The sequence below is a fragment of the Sturnira hondurensis genome, unplaced genomic scaffold (genome assembly GCF_014824575.4).
Source record: "Sturnira hondurensis isolate 20B ecotype Veracruz unplaced genomic scaffold, ASM1482457v3 Scaffold0023357, whole genome shotgun sequence".
NCBI classification, from domain to species: Eukaryota; Metazoa; Chordata; class Mammalia; order Chiroptera; family Phyllostomidae; genus Sturnira; species Sturnira hondurensis.
The window spans coordinates 9,281,454-9,300,839 of NW_028095988.1; the positions used below are offsets into that span (position 1 = coordinate 9,281,454).

At 41.3% G+C, this 19,386-nt stretch overlaps 1 pseudogene; it reads left to right on the plus strand.

Moving 5' to 3' along the window:
- Positions 1–510: 510 nt before the first annotated feature.
- On the plus strand, positions 511–1,154 carry LOC118980859 (ADP-ribosylation factor 1-like; annotated as a pseudogene).
- Positions 1,155–19,386: the final 18,232 nt, after the last annotated feature.

Sequence of the window (19,386 nt, forward strand, 5' to 3'; positions counted from 1 at the left end):
GACTGGACACTGATTGTTACAATTTTATTTTTAAAAATTCTTCAAGATTTTATATGGAGCGTGCTGACCTTCAAGCCTTATTAGATGTCTTGGTAATTATTCAATTGAATTTTTAGGTAATTAAGACAACTCTTCAGATTTGGAATTTCTGACATAAAAATTGCCTACTTTATTTGTCACAAACTTTAATTAATAACTGTTCTTGCTTAATAGACTTATTCCTCTGAGAACCTCCGAGTGCTTTAGAAGAACCAAGGAATTAATACCATGTCGCACTGGAAGGAACGAAGCTTCCGGTGTCGTGAAGTTCAGCGTGCTCCCACCCTTCCGCCCAGCAATTGTATCCTAGGTGTTTACCCAAAAGAAAAAAATCACACATATTCACGTAAAGATTTACATCAAGTGGTCACAGCAGCCAGAGTCCGGCAATGACTCATGGGATTAACCAATTGAAATAGATCCAAATAAGGAAATACTACTCACCAATGAAAGGGAATGAACTACGGGACGCGAAACCAACGCCTGGTTAGTGGCGGCAGCAGTGCCTGGACGCCAAGGGTTTCTCTGGCCAGTGTCTCTCCCTCTGATCTACAGCATGGGGAATATCTTTGTGAACCTCTTTACAGGCCTTGTTTGGCAAAAAAAAAAAAAAAAAAAGAAAGAGAAATAAAAGAATGTGAATTCTCAGGGTGAGCCTGGCCCCTGCTCTGAAAACCACCATGCTATAACCCAAAGCTGAGTGAGCTCGTGACCGCCGTCCCCACCGCAGGTTTCAACGTGGAAACTGTGGGGTATAAGAATATCAGCTTCACTGTGTGGGACGCGGATGGCCAGGACAAGATCTGGCCTCTGTGGCACCACTACTTCCATAACACACAAGGTCTCGCCTCCGTGATTGACAGCAATGACAGAGAGCGCATGAACGGGGCCCAAGAGGAGCTCCTGCAGGTGTGGCTGCCAGCAGAGGAAGAGCTCAGGGATGCGGCCCTACTCGGGTTCACAAACAAGCAGGACCTCCCCAAAGCCCTGAACGCCTGAGATCACCGACAAGCTGGGCCTGCACCCTCTGCCCTCGGGCCACGTTTGTCACCAGTGGGGACTGGCTCTAAGAGGGACTGGACTGGATGTCCAATCAGCTCGGGAACCAGAAGTGAGCCGCGCCTCTCTGCTCTCTTACTCCTTCTTCCACCTCCTCTTTGCTCCAGGCGGCAGCCCGGCCCCTGCCGTGTGAAGGCCAGAAGTGGTCTCCGTGGTTGGTCCCACGGTGCTTCACCATCCTGTGCACATGCAGACACAGCCTGCAACCGGGGCTTTATAGAATGTAACTCGTTCTTGTTTCCAGTGAGGCAGTTTCTGGCACTCCTATGCAATATTATTCAGCTTTTTTGTTGTTGTTGCCAAGTGAGAATCAACCCACTGAGAAGAAATTTTAGGCACCCAGGGCTTCTAGGAGTTGCTCTCACATCAACCCAACACTCCTCTGGGCTTTAGATCTGTGTTGAGATCCATTGGATGGTTGGTTTTTAACCCAAACTCAGTGCATTTTTTAAAATAGTTACAAGATAAGGAGACACTTGAACACAGCGAAGGGAGAAGCATGCCTAGTGTAGGTTCTGCAGTAATGGCTTTAGAATGTTTGTGGTATTTGTTGACATTTTAAAAACTGAAATTTGTTATTTCTTATCCCAAATAAATATTCACTTTTAAACCTAACATTACATTTTAAAGAAGGCCACCAGCCCTGGTCAGCTAGCTCAGTTAGTGAGAGCATCCCTCCTAGCTCCAAAAGTTGCAGGTTCAATCCCCAGTCTGGGTGCATAGTAGAAGCAATCAATGAATGCATGAATAAGTGGAACAACAAATCAATGTTTCTCTGTCTCTGTCTCTGTCTCTTCCTCTCTCCCTCAATCCCTCCCTCCCTATCTCTCTAAAATAAACAAATACGTATTTTTAAAAAGACCACAAAATTTTATAAGCTTCAGGCCCCACCTCAGTCCACCCTAGATGGGGTGATCAAAATAATATGTCAGCAACCTAAAAGGACAAAAATAAATAAATAAAACTAAGCAAATGAGGAAGTGAAGATGTACAATAAACAGTGAATAAGCTGTAGCCCTAAGAAAGAGCAAGTTACAAACAGAGGTAATACCACACCCCTCTTCCCAACCATCCTGCTTTTCTCTTTCTTTGTTACTTAGTCATGACCTCAAACTATGGTAACAAAAAGCCTTAAAATTGTAAAGATAGTATGAGGGATTTTTTTATTCTTGCTACATTTTGGTTCTCAACAAGGATCCCATACGTAAAATAACTCATTGAAGAAAAGCATTCTCCCTTTGGAGAAAGACTCAAACTTTAACATTTTTCACTTGCATAAAAATTATTCCAATGGCATGAACAGTGTGAATAATTTAATCTATTCATAAAATATTGCCTCTCACAGGAAGTACTGATCAGTAGGTTTAGATAGACTCAATTTAAGAATTTCTATACAGCAAACAGTCAATTTCAAGTTGAAATATGTTCACAACTGAAGTCTCTTTCTTTAATGTAGCCCACAGATATTAGGAGTAATCTTCTGTTATGTCTAGCCATTTTGTTGTAACTTTTGCCTTTCGTCACATATGGTTAAGTGTTCCTCTTTTTATTTTTGACCTTAACACCATTAATTACACAAATAACATATTGTTGTGATGGTGCAATATTCTAAAAGAAAACTCAGAGAACATATTGAAAATTACCTAAGTGTTCAATAATATAGGAATTGATGAAATTGCTTTAGAAATATCATTTTTTTCTTGTTCAATGAGGCACATTTAAACAAAGTGGCATGAAACATTTTACTAGATATGTCAAGTTATAAAAAAGGAGCTCACAGAAAGTTAGGCATAGTATAATTTAAAAACCTATTAATATGTGAAAAGAAATAAAATGCATAGAAATATTAGCAAATACATAAAGAAAAGATCCGGAAGAATCCATCTAAATTGTTGAAGTGCTCACCTGGAACGCAATGTTAAACACAAGGTGCGCAGGGGACAGAAGGGGACTGGGAGTGTCTTGGTGATCACTTCACAAGGTACAGAGATACTGAGTCACTATGGTGAACACCTCAAACTAATATAATATTCTATAACTTGTATAATAGAATATTCTACTCTATTATAATATTCTATAATATACTTTAACTTGTAAAAAGACAACTACATAAGAGGATTTGCACTTGAATTTTATAATCAGCATGTAACTGCCATTTCTAGAACAATGCTTGATAAAGGTAGATACTAAATAAGTAGTTGTCAAAATGAATTTATGATTAATAAATGAATTAATGGATTCTATAACTTTAAGGCAAAAAATAATCAAATTTGAGAAAATACAAGTAAGTAACAGCAAATGGAAGTTACCTAAAATTTGTCACCTGAAGAACTGTTATTTACAGTTTGGAGTATATTTATAAACTAATATCTTAATTTGTGTTAATATACTATATTAAAACAACATGTAATATTTAGTAAATTATTTTTTCTAATAAAAATACTAAAGAATCTTTCCACAGCAGAAAATATATCTCTAAATAATTTCTAATGGGTGCCATTCTATTCTAGCATTCAGAATTTTGTTATTGAATTACTCTCCTTAATTTAAATGCCAGTAATGTTCATTCATTCCTTCAGTAAACAGTTACTGAAAATCTACAACACTTCAGGCAGGCAGGAACTCAGCCGTGGAAGGAATTCAATAATTAGTGGGGGGTGGGAAAGATACCTCTCCAAATGGCAATTTTAGTTTATGAGGGGAAAAACCATTATATAAATAGAAAGATAAACATATAGTTTTAAAATATAAGAACCCCTGAAAAGAAGATGCTCTGCATACAAACATAACAGGAGAGTAAGTTAAGATTAAAGAATCCAGAAACATCTCTTAGTGAGCTTGCAATTTCAAGTGAGCTTGCAGATGGGTTGAAGTTAACCAGATGAAGAGAGCAGAGAGCACTTCGGGCAGTGAGCACAGTCAGGGAAGAGGCTACCACTTGCGGAAACAAGAGGATGCCAGAACTATGGAACACTGTAGTTAGAGGAGAAGAGATGTTCTAAATTAGGTTTCAAGATAGAATTTTAGGTTTTTACTCTAAATACAAAGGGGAACCACCGAAGACAGTTTTGTTTTTGTTCTGCTGTCCCTCCTCGATGTAAAGCTATAGATCAAGATTTTTCTTTTCTTTTCTTTTCAAGTTCACAAACCACTGAGAGCAGAATGGATTGGAGGAGCAAGAGTGAAAGAAAATGGATAAAGAAGAATGAAGCCCTGACTGGTGTAGCTCAGTGGATTGAGTGCTGGCCTGCAAACCAAAGGGTCGCTGGTTCGATTCCCAGTCAGGGCACATGTCTGAGTTGTGGGTCAGGTCCCCAGTAGGGGGTGTGTGAGAGGCAACTACACATTGATGTTTCTTTCCCTCTCTTTCTCCTTCCCTTCCCCTCTCTCTAAAAATAAGTAAATAAAATATTTTTTAAATAATTTAAAAAGAAGAGTAAAACGAAGGTTCCCTGGCTTGGAATTGTAAGGGTTTCCCATGAATAGCCTTTGTTGCAGAATAACTTGGCAAAGAAAAATGGCAGCCAAGAAAAAGACAAACGCCTCTGATAGCACATGAACGCACACAACATTTTACATGTAATTTCAGGATCTTTATAGAACTCTTCAGGTGCAAAACCACAGCTCTAAGACATGTTACCATAACCAGCCCATGCCTTCCCCTTCCCCCTTCTCTACCTGCCCCCTGCTACCTTGCCTTTCTCTCTCCTGGGAGCCAAGGGCCCCTCTTTGGTCTGTGTAACTTCCTTCCGGAACCAATTCCTTCTACAGCTCACTTAATTCTACCTTTGTAACTCTCTAAATAAACTTTCTTTTATTAAAAAAAAAGATGTCACCATCCCCATCAACAGTATGGAGAATTAGGGGCTTGTTTAACTATTTGTCTTGGCTTCCATGGCTCTTGGCTTCCTTCCCTTCCCCCTCAGAAGGCACAGAAACCTCAGGAGCCATGGTAAAGCTTACCTTAAAATATTCAAACTAATTTTCATTCTCTGTGCACCTACATACTCATAAAAGAAGGTGACTACCCAGAAGGAATGTGCTGGGAGCAGAAGTAAACCAATATAGAGCTGTCTCCTTACGATGAATCATTTAGAATGAACTTTCACAAACTGGCAAGTGATGAAATACCTCCCCAAATCTCTCTTGTTGATATTTCCTGTCCCACTCTTTACTGTGACACTTCTATATTACTAAAAACAATTTGGCAAAACATGTCAACAGTAATCGAGTCACCTTTCCTTAATCTCCAAGGTACAGAAGCCTAATGTTAAACTGAAAGCATTAATTCTGAACAGAGAGATGCTTTTGTTGTTTCTTTTTTTTTTCTAGATTTTATTTATTTATCTTTAGAGGAGAAAGGAAGGAGAGAGAGAGAGAGAGAAATATCAATGTATGGTTGCCTCTGGTGTGTCCCCTGTGGGGAACTGGCCCGCAACCCAGGCATGTGCCCTGACTGGGAATCGAACCGCGATTGTGTGGTTCACAGGCCCGCGCTCAATCCACTGAGCTAGGCCAGCCAGGGCTGTTGTTTCTTTTGTATGCATCTTGTCACTGGTCTTAAAAATGAAAGACAAAAGAGCATCATTTTTCTGACCCTGGTAAGGTATTGAATCATGTGTGTTTCGAGTGTTCCAGAAATATCAGAGAACATGGTATGTCCTTTACCTGAAGGATAAAGGAAAATACCAATCAGTTTCCAGTGCCCTGAAAAACTGGGTCTCTTTAACTTTCTGCCATGAAGGTTAAAGGGAAGAGTCCGACCGCAAATCTGAAGGTCTCTTCTTTACTGAAATTTCCATGGAGACTCTCCGGCTGCTGCTGCAACCCATAAGGACCCTCCCCTCCTCTCATCCAGCATTCGTATGCTCCTCAAAGCATCAGGCCTCTCATTATGTGGTATGGCTTGCCTTTGCAAGATCCTGGAGAGTAGACACTATATCTAAGCCTTATATGCATTCCTCATAAAACTAGTGCAGAATTTAGTAAGTCATAAAAGCTCCTAAAAGTTGGGGGTGGGGGAAGTAGAGTCTTTGAAATACAAGATACTCTAGACCTTAGGAATGTTTACATGATTATTAGCTCACCCTCTCATACCCATATTCGGAGGTAGAAAACCTAAACGTGGCACACTCACAAGTGATTTCTAGGAATCCGGTGACCAAATTCTACCTCTGGGTCTGTCCCGATGTCAGAAGCAGCCCCAACCCTGAGGAGGGTAGAGGAGACCCTGGAAGTAACCTGAACACCGTGTCCCACTGTGCCCTGGCTTGGGCTCAGCCTAAACATGTCTTTAGAGATATGGACACACCCAAGAGCAGCTATTTTCAACCCTTTTCACCTCATGGCACACAGAAACTAATTACTAAAATTCTGTAACACACCAAAAAATACATTTTTGCTGATCTGACAAAAAAGTAGGTACGATTTTGATTCATCCACACTGGATGGCTATGATTGTGTTGACTGTTGTCATTTTTGTTTGTTTGTTTGTTCATGTGTTTGACGATGTAGGGGGACAAGAGGTTAGTGTCCCTGACTAAATAGTCAGATACAGCATGTTTTAAGAATTCTTGCAGCACACCGGCTGAAAATCGCTGCCCAGGAGGAACTCCAGGCCCAGCAGGGGGCCTGCTCCTCCTCAGAAGCTGATGGAGAAGACCAAACAAAACCTGCCTCACTCACTCGGATCCAAGTTCCTAAGCTCATTTTAACCATAACCCAAACAGGCAGCTTCCCTTCGCAGAGGAGGCCCAGCTCACGGCAGCTGAGTTCATGGGGGTATAAAGACCTTAATAAAAGAAATACGGACCCACGAGCAGAACCCTGCACTGACCACACTGGGAGGGCCACTTGAGGAGCCACGATTTAAGAAGACACGACATATTAGAGTGAGACAAAAGGAATGAGAAACAGAAACTTTACTTTGAAAAACTATTAAGGCACTGAGAGTGTTTCAGAAGAAGAAAGAAGGCTTGGAAGCAGTCTTCTAGAATTTGAAGGAAAAAAGGCATATGAATGATGTTGACCATTCCAAAGCTGACCAGATGGCAGCATCAGAAGCAGTGAGTGAAGCTCACACAGGGCAGATGTCCTCCTTAGACTGGGTTTCTCCGAAAACAAGCAAACCTTGGGCATCGCTGCTTTATTTGCACCCTCAGAGAAAAAAAATAAATAAAATAAAAGAGATGTGAGGCAAGGAAGGAAGGAAAGCAAATACAAGACGGTCTGTTACCAAGCTGCCCACAACTTCCCTCAAAACACAGCTGGTCACACAAGGCATTTCTGGAGAGGTGGCTTTGACCAATGCACTTTGCAGCACAGTGGAGGAAGTGCTGGCAATTATCTACCTGAACCTTCCTGTCTCTTGTCACTCTCCACAAGGCATAAATACCCTTACCCATCTTAGTTACCATTCTCTGTCCCTTCGAGGGGCATAGAGTGACCCAGAGTCCCCGTGGGTCCAGTGGGATCTGGCCCAGGCACTGGAGTTCCAGCAGCTTCTACCACAGTGAACATGACAGTGGCTGTGCTGAAGCCCAGCCCCTCTGCCCAGTAAGCTCGGAGACAACTCTCAGGTAAGAAGATGAAGTGATCACAGTGGCAGGAGGTGTCAAGCCTTTTAAAGTACAAACCAGCAGGAAGTAGGGCTCGTGGCCAAGGGCTGGAGACAGACAAGGCTGAGCAGATACCAGCTGGTGCACAAACAGCTCAGCAGGTCTTTATAAGATGTTATTTTCTAGTACCCCAAACCATCCAGTAATGGAAAAGACCTGCGCTCCTCAAACATGTGTGAGTGAATACCTAGAGATCTCATCAAATGAAGAGTCAAATTCAGCAAGTCTGGGATGAGGCCTGAGGTTCAGATTGTCTAACAGCTCCCAGGTGATGCCCTGTTGCCACTCCCCAGATTTCACTCTGAGAATTAAGTGGATAATCTGCTTCACAAGAAGGTGAGGTGCCCGTCCCTGGATGTGTCTTAGCAGACCCTGCACTGCTTGGTCTTCTGTCCCAAAGTCAGAGATTTTGCAGAAAATCTCACCTGGAGTAAAAAATTGAGCTAAATACCTACTATAGAACTTTCCAAAGTATTGATTTCTTTTCCAAAACTTGATAAATACTCAACTAATGGTAAATAGTTAACAAAGAAGAAATGCCACGCTTGACCGTATTTATTGCTCGCTTTCCAGTGCCTCTTTTTATCAGACCCAGAGCACAATTAGCTCAGATCCTGATTGAAATTTTAGAGCTTGTCCTACTGCTGCTTGACCAGGAACATGTGTGTTTCGGTCAGTAATCAGCATGGCTGATGCTTGGCTCATCTTCTCCTTTCTGGTGTCCTCCCTTACCCACAAGAAACTCAAGAAGTGAAGGAAGAGATGATAAAAGGTATAGACAGGACATCTAGGACCATCAGAGACTTTCTCCTCCAGAGATTTATGGAACCCGAGTTAAACTAGAAGTAAAAAAGCAATCATTTCACTGCACTCCCTATGAACAAAAAACAAAACAAATCTCTTCAATCCAAAAATATAAGGAATGGAAGTTTCTAGACAGCTGGGTTTTCTGGAGAGATGAAAGTTGACCCTGTGTGTGTGTACATATATATACACACACATATGCACATATACATATATATGCATATATATACATACATAATTTTAATTCTAATTATTCAGAACCACTTAGAGCTACTGTACAAATTCGAATTACAGATAATTACTTCTCCTTACTTTTTAATTAATTTCTCAGATTCTTATATTCTCTATGATCAGGAGGCAGGACATCAGCCCCTTTAAGTTTCCACCACATACATACACACTGTGCCCGAGTGCAGAGGCTTCCACTCGGACTCAGCAAACTGGAGTCAGAATGGATGATGACTGCCACTACTCCTCTCTGCCACCTGGTGGCACTGTGGAAGACGGGTTCCACCCAGTGAGCTTGCCCACTGCTGCAGTCTCCTGGTCTAGACCGCCCCGCCCCCCCACCCCGTAAAGATTTTCATGGTTCCCCGAGGAAGGCTGAGCCCATCTCCCAGTGCTGAGCTCAACCACACTGTTGCAGCCGTTTCTTTCTTGCTCTTTCTCAATCACACACACCCACTTCCCAAGGCACTGGCCAGCCCCTGTAGATGCTGATAAGGGGCTAATTCCAGTACCTATCACCTTGCAGAATCAGAATCCTTCCCCCTTTCCTGCCCTAAAGGAGAAGTACAGTTAGTGTTTTATCCCTCAAAAATCAGAAGGTTTTACTACACTCCTCTTTCCTGTACAGTCTACACTAACCTTTCTTAAGACATCTGACCTCAGTGAATCCCGGGTGCTCTAATCCAGCCTCCAATTCATTTCCCTGGCTTCCTAGACAAGACACGGGACATAATTCAAGTCTGTATTCATGTCTCACGGCCAACATTATAAGCATCATGGTTTGGTTTGTGTTGTCTGGTGTGTTGTTTTTTTTTTTAGGTTAGTAAACAAGTGCCCTTTGCATAAGAAAAAATTACAGGTTCATTGGGTTCCTTGGACTGAACTGCTATCACAGAACTGGTATTTCGGGAGACTTGATTTAAATCACCTCTCGCCTGAAGCCCAAGTTCTTTGCTCACCGTATGGCCTCCTGCCTCCCTGCTCAGGGCCCCCTGACACAGGTCATCACCCCTCTCCTCCAACCTAACTCCCTCTTTTTTTTTAAAGATTTTATTTATTTATTTTTAGAGGGGAAAGGAAGGAGAGAGAGAGAAATATCAATGTATGATTGCCTCTGGTGTGTCCCCTGCTGGGAACTGGCCTGCAATCCAGGCATGTGCCCTGACTGGGAATCGAACTGCGATTGTGTGGCTCACAGGCCCGCGCTCAATCCACTGAGCTACACCAGCCAGGGCGAAACTCCCTCTTTTTTTAATGCATATCTTTATGCTCCAGCTAAATTTAACTACCACATTCTCTTCAAAAGTGAGCTATCCTTCCCAGCCTTCACACCTTCATGATGTTTGCATTTATTTTCCTAACTTGCCCTTTGTTTCTCATCTGTCTTTTGAAACCCTATTCATTTTTAAGGCCCAGACAACACATGAGCTACTCCTTTCTTAAAATCCCTCCTTGATTGCAATTTCTTCCTCCTTCGAACCCCCATAGCATTTACACATACTTTCCTTATGGTAACTTCATTCCGACATTGCAATCATAGGAGGACATATTGAACTCAGGGAGGATGTATCTCTTTAATTTTTTTATTTTCTGCAGTACTTGGAATAGTATCTTCTACTTAGTAAGCATGTAGCAAACGCACTGAATGGAATTTTATTGCTGAAACACCCCTAAATCTTTAGTAAAATTCTCCCTCTAGCCCTGACTGGTGTGGCTCAGTGGGTTGAGAACTGGCCTGAGAACCAAAAGGTCACTGGTTCTATTCCCAGTCAGGGCACATGCCTTGGATGTGGGCCAGGCCCCCAGTTGGGGTGCATGCAAGAGGCAACCGATCAATGTATCTCTCATGCATGAATGGTTCTCTCCCTTCCTTCCTCTCTCTTTAAAAATACATAAATCTTTTTTTAAAAATTCTCCCTCTAACCTAACCTTGATCCCTCTAAAGTGTGCTCTAATCCCAGGAAGATTCAATACAAAAAAGAAAATACCAAACATAAAGTAAAGGATGGTACCACGGGCATTTTTAATTGGTTGCAAAATTTCCAAATGGTTCTGAGGGCTGGAGACTTCTACTGACATATGCAATGACCTTATAGCTGATAAGAAACTAATCCATCCCTTCAACTGAGAAGGACCAGTGAGGAACTGTGAAAGAGGAGATTGGGGATGTCATTTCACAGACCTCTTCACACTCACTTCCCTTGGGTACCATGACACCATGCTCAGTTTGCTCTCCCGCTATCTCGCTGGCTGTCCCTTCTCCTCAATCTCTCAGTGCTGGAGTGCCCCAGGTCTTGGTCCCCTGTCTTCTAGTATTCTCTTTATATACTTTCTCCATAGGAAGGTGATTTTTTCCACCTGAGCAATTTACAATCCCCTGGAACTGACTAATGAGGAGCAGAGATGGGGACTGGTTTAAGTCGTTTAACCATCATGACATTTTCCCAGCTTCTGACATTGGCAGTGACTTGCAGACTGTGAATGACAGGCAGTGGTGAGTGGATAGAACTAGAACTTAGCACTTAGGTGCCTCATGGGACAGGTGATGATTTGCAAGACTGGTAAATAAAATTGAATACATGCTTGCTTAAGAGGCATGAGAAACCACCCTGAACCAATGTCTCTCTTTCTGATTTTTTTAAAAAAGATTTTATTTATTTAATTTTAGAGGGGAAGGGAAGGAAAGAGGGAGAGAAATATCAATGTACGGTTGCCTCTTGTGTGTCCCCTGCTGGGAACTGGCCCCTGCCGGGAACTGGCCTACAACCCAGGCATGTGCCCTGACTGGGAATCGAACCGCGATCACCTAGTTCGCAGGCCCACGCCCAATCCACTGAGCTACACCAGCCAGGGCGTGCTTTTTTTAATGGCGATTAAAAAACCCCACAGACAGCCTTAGCCCTCATAAGGCAAGTCAGTGTTGGCTAACATATACTAAATGTTTTGTCCCTTGGGGTCTTTTTAAAGATGGAAGAGATTCAAAACTACAACAGTCCTTTATGCTCATTTATTGCACCACTGTTAACTTGAAGAATGCCACTCAAAACACATGGGATGCTGATTGCTATGTATTTTTGTATTGTGGAAGGAGTAGCTAGGTCTCTGATATAAAGCCAGACATGTCTTTCTCCTACAATACACAATTGTTGGTGTGTGTGTGTGCATGCATCAGTGTGATTGTTTGAGTATATGTGCATGTGGGAGGATGTGTATGTGTGTGCTCATGTGTGTGTGTGTGTGTGGTGTGACGGAAGTTCCCCTTACCCAGTTCTATTCTCTGATGCTTTGGCTGCATTTGGTTACATTCTCCAGGGGTAGCTGCTGAACCACCTAATATTCTTCCATGTGATACACCACAGAACTTCCGATTAAATGGGTTGGTGAGAACCCCTGGCAGCTTTTTAGGGCTGTGCTTGGTTTTCCTGTCCTTATGAGAATTTTAACAATGGTATTGAGTAGAAAATAAATGTTAAAGAAAAAAGCTAATAAAAATTAACTTTTATAGAGATACAGACTTCAGTCACTTTAGAAACTGTCTTTAAAATCTGAAACCCAGCAAAAAAATCTTTCATTTAAATCTTCATAGGAAGATATGAAACACACAACTCATAAACTCATTCCTCTTAGAATAAAACTTTGGTTACTTCAGAACCTCTAATTGCTTTGAAATTTTGCCTTATCATGTCCTAGGTCTAGATGTGAAGGACCTAAAGTATCCAGATTTAGAAAAGAGGAATCTAAGCCACATTATCATGGCCAGTGATCTCTACACATTTTTAATTACATACCCTATCAATAAAATACACTTGAACATTAACCTGTCCTTATTAATATTTATATGTTTATACATTATATATATACATATATACTACTGCATAGACTATCACAATAACTACATAATAGAGATAAAAAATTTTAGTCCCTGATTTCAAGCTATACTGCAAAGCTACAGTAATCATGATAGTATGATATTGGCATAAAAACAGACACACAGATCAATGGAATAGAATGAAGAGCCCGGAAATAAATCCACACATCTATGGACAATCACCTTACAACAGAAGGGCCAAGACCATACATATCGTAGGGAAAGCACAGCCTCACCAATAAATGGTATGGGGAAAACTAGACAGACACGTGCAAAAGAATGAAACTAGACTATTACATCATATACAAAAATGAACTCAAAATGGATTAAAGGATTGAATATAAAAATCTGAAACTATAAAATTCCCAGAAGAAAATGTAGGTGGTAAGCTCCTTGACATCAGTCTAAGTAATGTTTTTTAGATATAATTCCAAAGGCAAGGGAAACAAACAAAAGCAAAAATAAGCAAATGGAACTACTCAAACTAAAAACCTTCTGCGCAGCAAAGGAAACCATCAGCAAAATAAAAATGCAACCTACTGAATGAAAGATAATTGCAAATCACACATATGATAAGGGGTTAACACCCAAAATATTCAAAGAACTCACACAACTCAACAACATAGAAAACAAACAATCTGATTAAAAAATGGTCAGATCTGAATAGATACTGTCCAAAGAAGACATGCAGATAGGCACATGAAAAGATGTTTAGTGTCACCAAGTATCAGGTAAATGCAAAGTAAGACCACAGTAAGATGTCACCTCCCACCCATTAAAAAGACTAGTATCAAAAAGGCAAGAAATAAATGCTGCAGAAGATGCAGAAAAAAGAAAATCCTGGTACACTGTTAATAGAAATGGAAATTGGTGAGGCCAGTATGGAAAACAATATGGAAATTACTCAAAAAATTAAGAATAGAATTACCATACAACCAAGTTGTCCCACTCCTGGCTATTTATTTTTAAAAAAATACAAAAAACACTAATTCAAAAAGATATATACACCCCTATATTTATTGCAGCATTACTTACAATAGTCAAGATACCGCCCATTGATGAATGAATGGATCAAGATGTCATACACAAATACACACAATGGAATACTATTCAGCCATAAAAAGGAAATCTTATCATTTGCAACAACATGAATTTGAGGGTATTATGCTATGTGAGATAAGTCAGGTGAAGAAAGACAAATACTATATGATTTCATTTATATGTGGAATCTAAAAACAAAGCAAAAACACACTCATGGATATAGACAGGAAGAAGGTTGGAGGGAGGGTGATACGGGTGAAAAGGATCAGTTGTGTGATGACAGATGGTAACTAGACTTCCAGTGGTAAATGCTACGTAGTGTATCTAAACTTCAAATTATGCTCTGGTATACCTGAAATATATACAATGTTGTATGCCAATGTTACCACAATAAAAAACATTAGGTTAAGATAAAATAAGCATCACTATTTAATTTTTTTTAATTTATTAATACAAAAAGCTTTTTTGCCTTAGAAATCCAATAGTAATATTTTAGTGAGAGAAGTGATGGAATACATTTCCTCGTTTGTGAACTTTGGGGTTGTGTTGAAAGCTTAGTTTCAATGGTCTTTTTAGAATTAATGGCTCACACTATCATTAATTAATTCCTAAAGGCATATGACACAGGCCCATTGCTAATGAGACATTCGTTTGAGAGGGCTGGTAATAAAATACTACAGACTGGGCAACTTAAACAACAAAAATTGATTTCCTCAAAATTATCAAAGCTACCTCTTTGAGATCAATCAAGGTGTCAGCAAGGTTGGTTCCTTTTCAAGGCTGTGAGCAAAGGATCTGTCCCAGGCTACTTTTCTTGGCTAGTAGGTGGTGACCTTCTCCTCGTTTCTTCATATTATCTTCCCTCTATGCATGTCTCTGTGTCCAAATTTCCTCTTTTTATAGAGACACCCATCCTATCAGATCGGTGCCCTTTCTCATGGCATGAAGTTAATCACTGAAACTCAAATGCCCCTGAAAACAGTCTATCTCTGCATAAGGCCGACACATGAATTAGTGGTGGGAGGTGGGGAGGACACAATTCAGATGTGAACGGCTCTGCCATTGACCTTGACTTTTATTACCTAACACTACTTCTACTATGGAAATCTTTCAGGACTCCTGCCCACTTAGCCAAGCTCACACAAACTGCAAAACAACACAAGGTGCTGGAAAAAAGCAACCAAGCGATGCTTCTGCTATGCAACCCAGACCCTTCCTTCTCTCATGGTGCCCTGACCATCTGACATGTAAACCAGTTGAGGGCATTACTAATTTTTTTACTGCATAGAGTAAAACTCCAATTTATTCTTTGTTATATTTATATAAATATATAATCTTTGCACATTAAATAAACAAAGATATATGAAGTCTCTCTTTTTCTAGTGTGCCAATGTGTTATCCTCTAGGTGTGATCCCTCCGCTCGGCAGACCTCTGATCTGGACCACACTCTGGAGAAGCTACCTGCACATTTTCCAGTTAAGACCGGGAAAGTTATTTGTAAGAGGGCGTTTGGCTGTGAAGTAGAATGTGAAGTCATGTTGCAGTCAAACCCAATCCAAAAGGCCCACAGAATTTATTATCTCACTTTCTCTTCTCACTGTCTTGATACGTGGGTATTTAATTTTTCCCCGAGGTTGAAGGCAATGGACTGAGAATAACATAAGCTCCCGCAGCCCTTCATTAGTTCTCTGGAAAATGCCGTTCCATCTACATAGTTAGGAGCACTGTTGAAAATGTCATTCAGAAGATACCAGTATTGTCTGAGTCATGGTTTGATTGAATTTGTAGAATAGTGTAATGGGAACTGTGTCCTCCACAAAAGTCACAGGTGATAGTGACAACGGGGACCGGGGGTGAAAGATGCCAAGTATTCCGTACAATTCAATGAAGCAGACAGACAGGTAAATGCACTGGGTGCTGCTGGCATTGACCTCAGTAGATGGAATGGCCATCCTAAAGAACTGTGGTGGTAAAATTTTCTATTGTTTACAAGGATTTAGCCAAATATATGCTAGCTCTGGAGACCTAAAGGGGGCCCACGAAAGAGCAACACTGCAGTGGCCATATGACATTCAGAGGAAATCAAGGGCCTGCCAAGGGGAAAGGTGACCTCACTAGGAGAGCGAGAAGGTGCACCGTGTGGCGGTGATCCTGCAGTTCTCAGAGCTGGCCCTCCACCCAAATGCAAAAGAGCAGGAAGGCCAATTAAGTGGAAATTGTGTTGGATGTTCTTCATGCTCAAAGTGCATTCTAAACTGGCACAAAGTAATTAACTGTCTACAACTCTGGGTAGAAAGGAAATAGCATGGGTGGGCAGTACAACTCTAATCATGGCACAGGGTAGAACCAGGCCACGGCCTTGGTTCTCCAGGACCTGGTGGTACTTACCTCTTATGCTGCCCCACTTCACTGACCTAAGCCCCAGGTGCACCACGCTGCTGTATGTTGCTATGATTTTTATTGATAATTGAAGGGATAAACTCATGTCTCTGCTCTATGAAACAAACTGCCTCAGTCAATGCACATGGATTACTGTCACTCTTGAATTGCTCATACTTCTATAATGATACCTATCTTATTACATCATGATTTTATTTTAATGATAGTCTCCCTTCCTAGACTATAAGATCGGGAACCATGTCTAATTCTTATCTTTCCAGTGCTAACACAGATCTTCACACTTCATGGCTACTCTGTGTTTGTGGGGACCTCATCCTCTGCTGAAAATGCCTTCAAGCCTCCAGTGCTATTATACACACAGTCTCATGGACCCATCCCAATAAACCTGTAAATTTGTTATCAATATAGTTATTCTCATTATAAAGATAGGGAAGGTGTGCTCAGGGGAGAGAAGTGGCTTGCCTAAGGTCACAGAGCTTCCCAGAAGTCCCAAAAATAGGACTTCCACCCAGAAATTCTGATGCCCAAATTAGCACTTTTTTTTACCACCCTATAGCAAATCCAAGTCTCCTACTTGGTGAAACAAAGAGGCTCTCATGCCCAGTAGAAAGGGAACCAGGAACAAAATTCTTAGCCTATAAATGAAGAAACCAGGAGCTATGAGTTCTTCTCTTATACTGATAGAATACCTGAAAGGGTAGCCAGATATTCCATACAATGAGTTAGTGAATAAATAAATGAGTTAGTGTCAGCTTTTAAGGTATAGATTGCAATTCTCATACAGCTTAGCACTGGCCTAATGTAAGAGTCTAAAATGTCCAGATCATGCCTGAATGGAGTGATTCTAAAAGGAATCATGTATGAGGTACATGAGTTGTCACTAGAATTGAGAACTTTTCCCCCACAAAGTGGGCCCTGCATTAATCCTGCTTATGGTGGCCACCTTTGCCTTGACTATCCTGAAGAAACTAAAAAGAATAGGCACAAAATCCTGTTTTCCCATTGGCCTCGTCTCTGTAGTTCCCTGAGGGTTCTGGACAGAGTTTCTCAGGTCAGGGTATCGAGAGTTCTCCAGAAGAGAGACTTTGGAGACAGATGGATAGGGATGAAATCCTGGTTCCTCTCTCACTGCGTGTGTGGTCCTGGGCAAATTCCTTCACCTCACCACACCATAGCCTCATCTGAAGCTGGGTTGATGCAAGTGTCTACCGCCCAGGGTTTCTGTGAGAATTAAATGGAGTAGAGTTTAGGCAATACCTGGACCAATGTTTCCTAAGTTAGAATCCAAGGACCTGTGAAGTTCCTTAGATTTTCAAAAATCCAGGAAGTCTATGAGAAAGTAATTCTGTGTTTTTATTTTGATGATAATCCAAACATGACTGTTGAGGTACACATAGCCCATGTCGTCTTGACAAATACAAGGTTCCAATGGCTGCCTATGTGTTTGTGTTCACAACCAAGCATGCACCTAGCCAAGGGCGAGGATGTTGCCACACATTGTGCAGGACTTTGGTAGCAAGTTACACATGGAAAAGTGACAGGGAAATTGAGTCATTACATGGCACATGACTGCTGAAAGCTAAGCCTGCAGGTGCCTGTGCTATAGAAGTCAAGCGCTGTATTTATGTTGGCAATAAATACACAGTAAGCATTCTTTTGTTAAAGAATGCTCTCTTTTTCAGTGTGGGGACTGTGCATTCTAAATTGGCCAACCCCTTTATAGTTTAACATGACTGGATTGTTAAAGTAGCAAAATAATGATAATGAAGAGGACTACACTTCAAATAGTGATTGGCAATGATTAAAATAAAGAGGAAGCAGTCGTGAGTGAAACAATTATGCCAGTACATCTTTCTATTAATACATTGGCTTTAGAAATTTAAATCTAATCACAATCTGCTCTTTAATGTCATTAATATAAAATTGTTGGTTTGAGTGTTGTTTATAGATAATTTGTAATTTTATGGTTGTGTAGCATTATCTAGTTTTATAGTTTTGCCTATTTAAGGAATTTTGTGATAAAAATGATATGAGGTAATGCTGAAAGTCTGCAAGAAGTTGTTTCCTTTCAAAGAGATCTGCGTGCAGGTCTGAAATCCTCTGACAAGGAAACTAATGACTGCAGGGCACAGGTGGGAGGAAGGGGAACCACAGGGTGACCTCGGATCATTGTAAGAGTTTTCACTGTAATCATTATTTGACTTTCCTCTCTGCTTTCCTACAAGGAGAAAGAAAAGACAGTAGAGACATTCTCAGTGACCGAGAATGGAATGCTATCAAGCAAATTCAAAACTACACGGTGAAGTGCCTCACACTTGGCATAGCTGTATCTCATCATCGGAAACAGCGAATGGGGCACGAACTGGTAGTTCTCACTTAGGCAAATAAAGACTGATTTGTCTGTGGAGGATTCATCACAAAGCTGCTCTTGATATGGGTGACTACAAAGCCCACACACCTGAGCATGTTAATTCAGCAGTCCTGTTGCTAGAAACCAGCTGAGAATGATCTCAAAGTGACCAATGTCAGTTCCTGTTTTCTCCGAGTCCAAACAAGGGTGTTTATTTTAAAAGATCCAGGGAGTGTAGGGAGAGGATGACTTTTTAAATGTCTAGTTATCCTTAGGTTGGCATCCCCTTTGTCTCTGTCAGTGAGCAGCATGTGCTCCTTTCATTAAAATCCCCTGCTTAGGTGCCCTGGCCCGGGTGGCTTGGTTGGTTGTCTTGTACACCAAAACGTTGCAGGTTCTATTCCAGGTCAGGGCATGTACCTAGGTTGCAGGTTCAATTCCCAGTCAGGAGGCAACTGATTGATGTCTGTCTGTCTGTCTGTCTCTCTCTCTCTTCCCCCCAAGCCCACCCCCGCACCTCGTCAGTACAATATATCCTTGGGTGAAGGTTAAAATATATAACACAAAATAAATAAATTCCCTGCTCTGGTGATCTTACTGTCCCAGACAAAGGGGACAGGAGTGACAGTACCAGTGTCACAGGAGTGAAAACCCAGATGCTGGGTTAGAATTTGGTCAATTCATGTAAAAACATGTTTTCAAATCCTGGAACCTGACATGAATGTCATCAGCAGCTGGTTAGACTTTTTGGGCTCAGCTAAGGGAATAAGTTACCTGCCTAGAACTTCTCGCTGCCTGGGACTAGACCCAGAGGGTCCTATTGGTGGCACAGTACCCCCCCACATTTCCTTCCTCCCTCGAGAATGGATATTCTCAAGGAAGTGAAGTAGCATGGACCAGAGGAAAGCATCTAACCCCCAAAGAGCAGATACACAGGATTTCCACAGATGCTTAGTGGGAGAACTTGGCCCAGTAACCA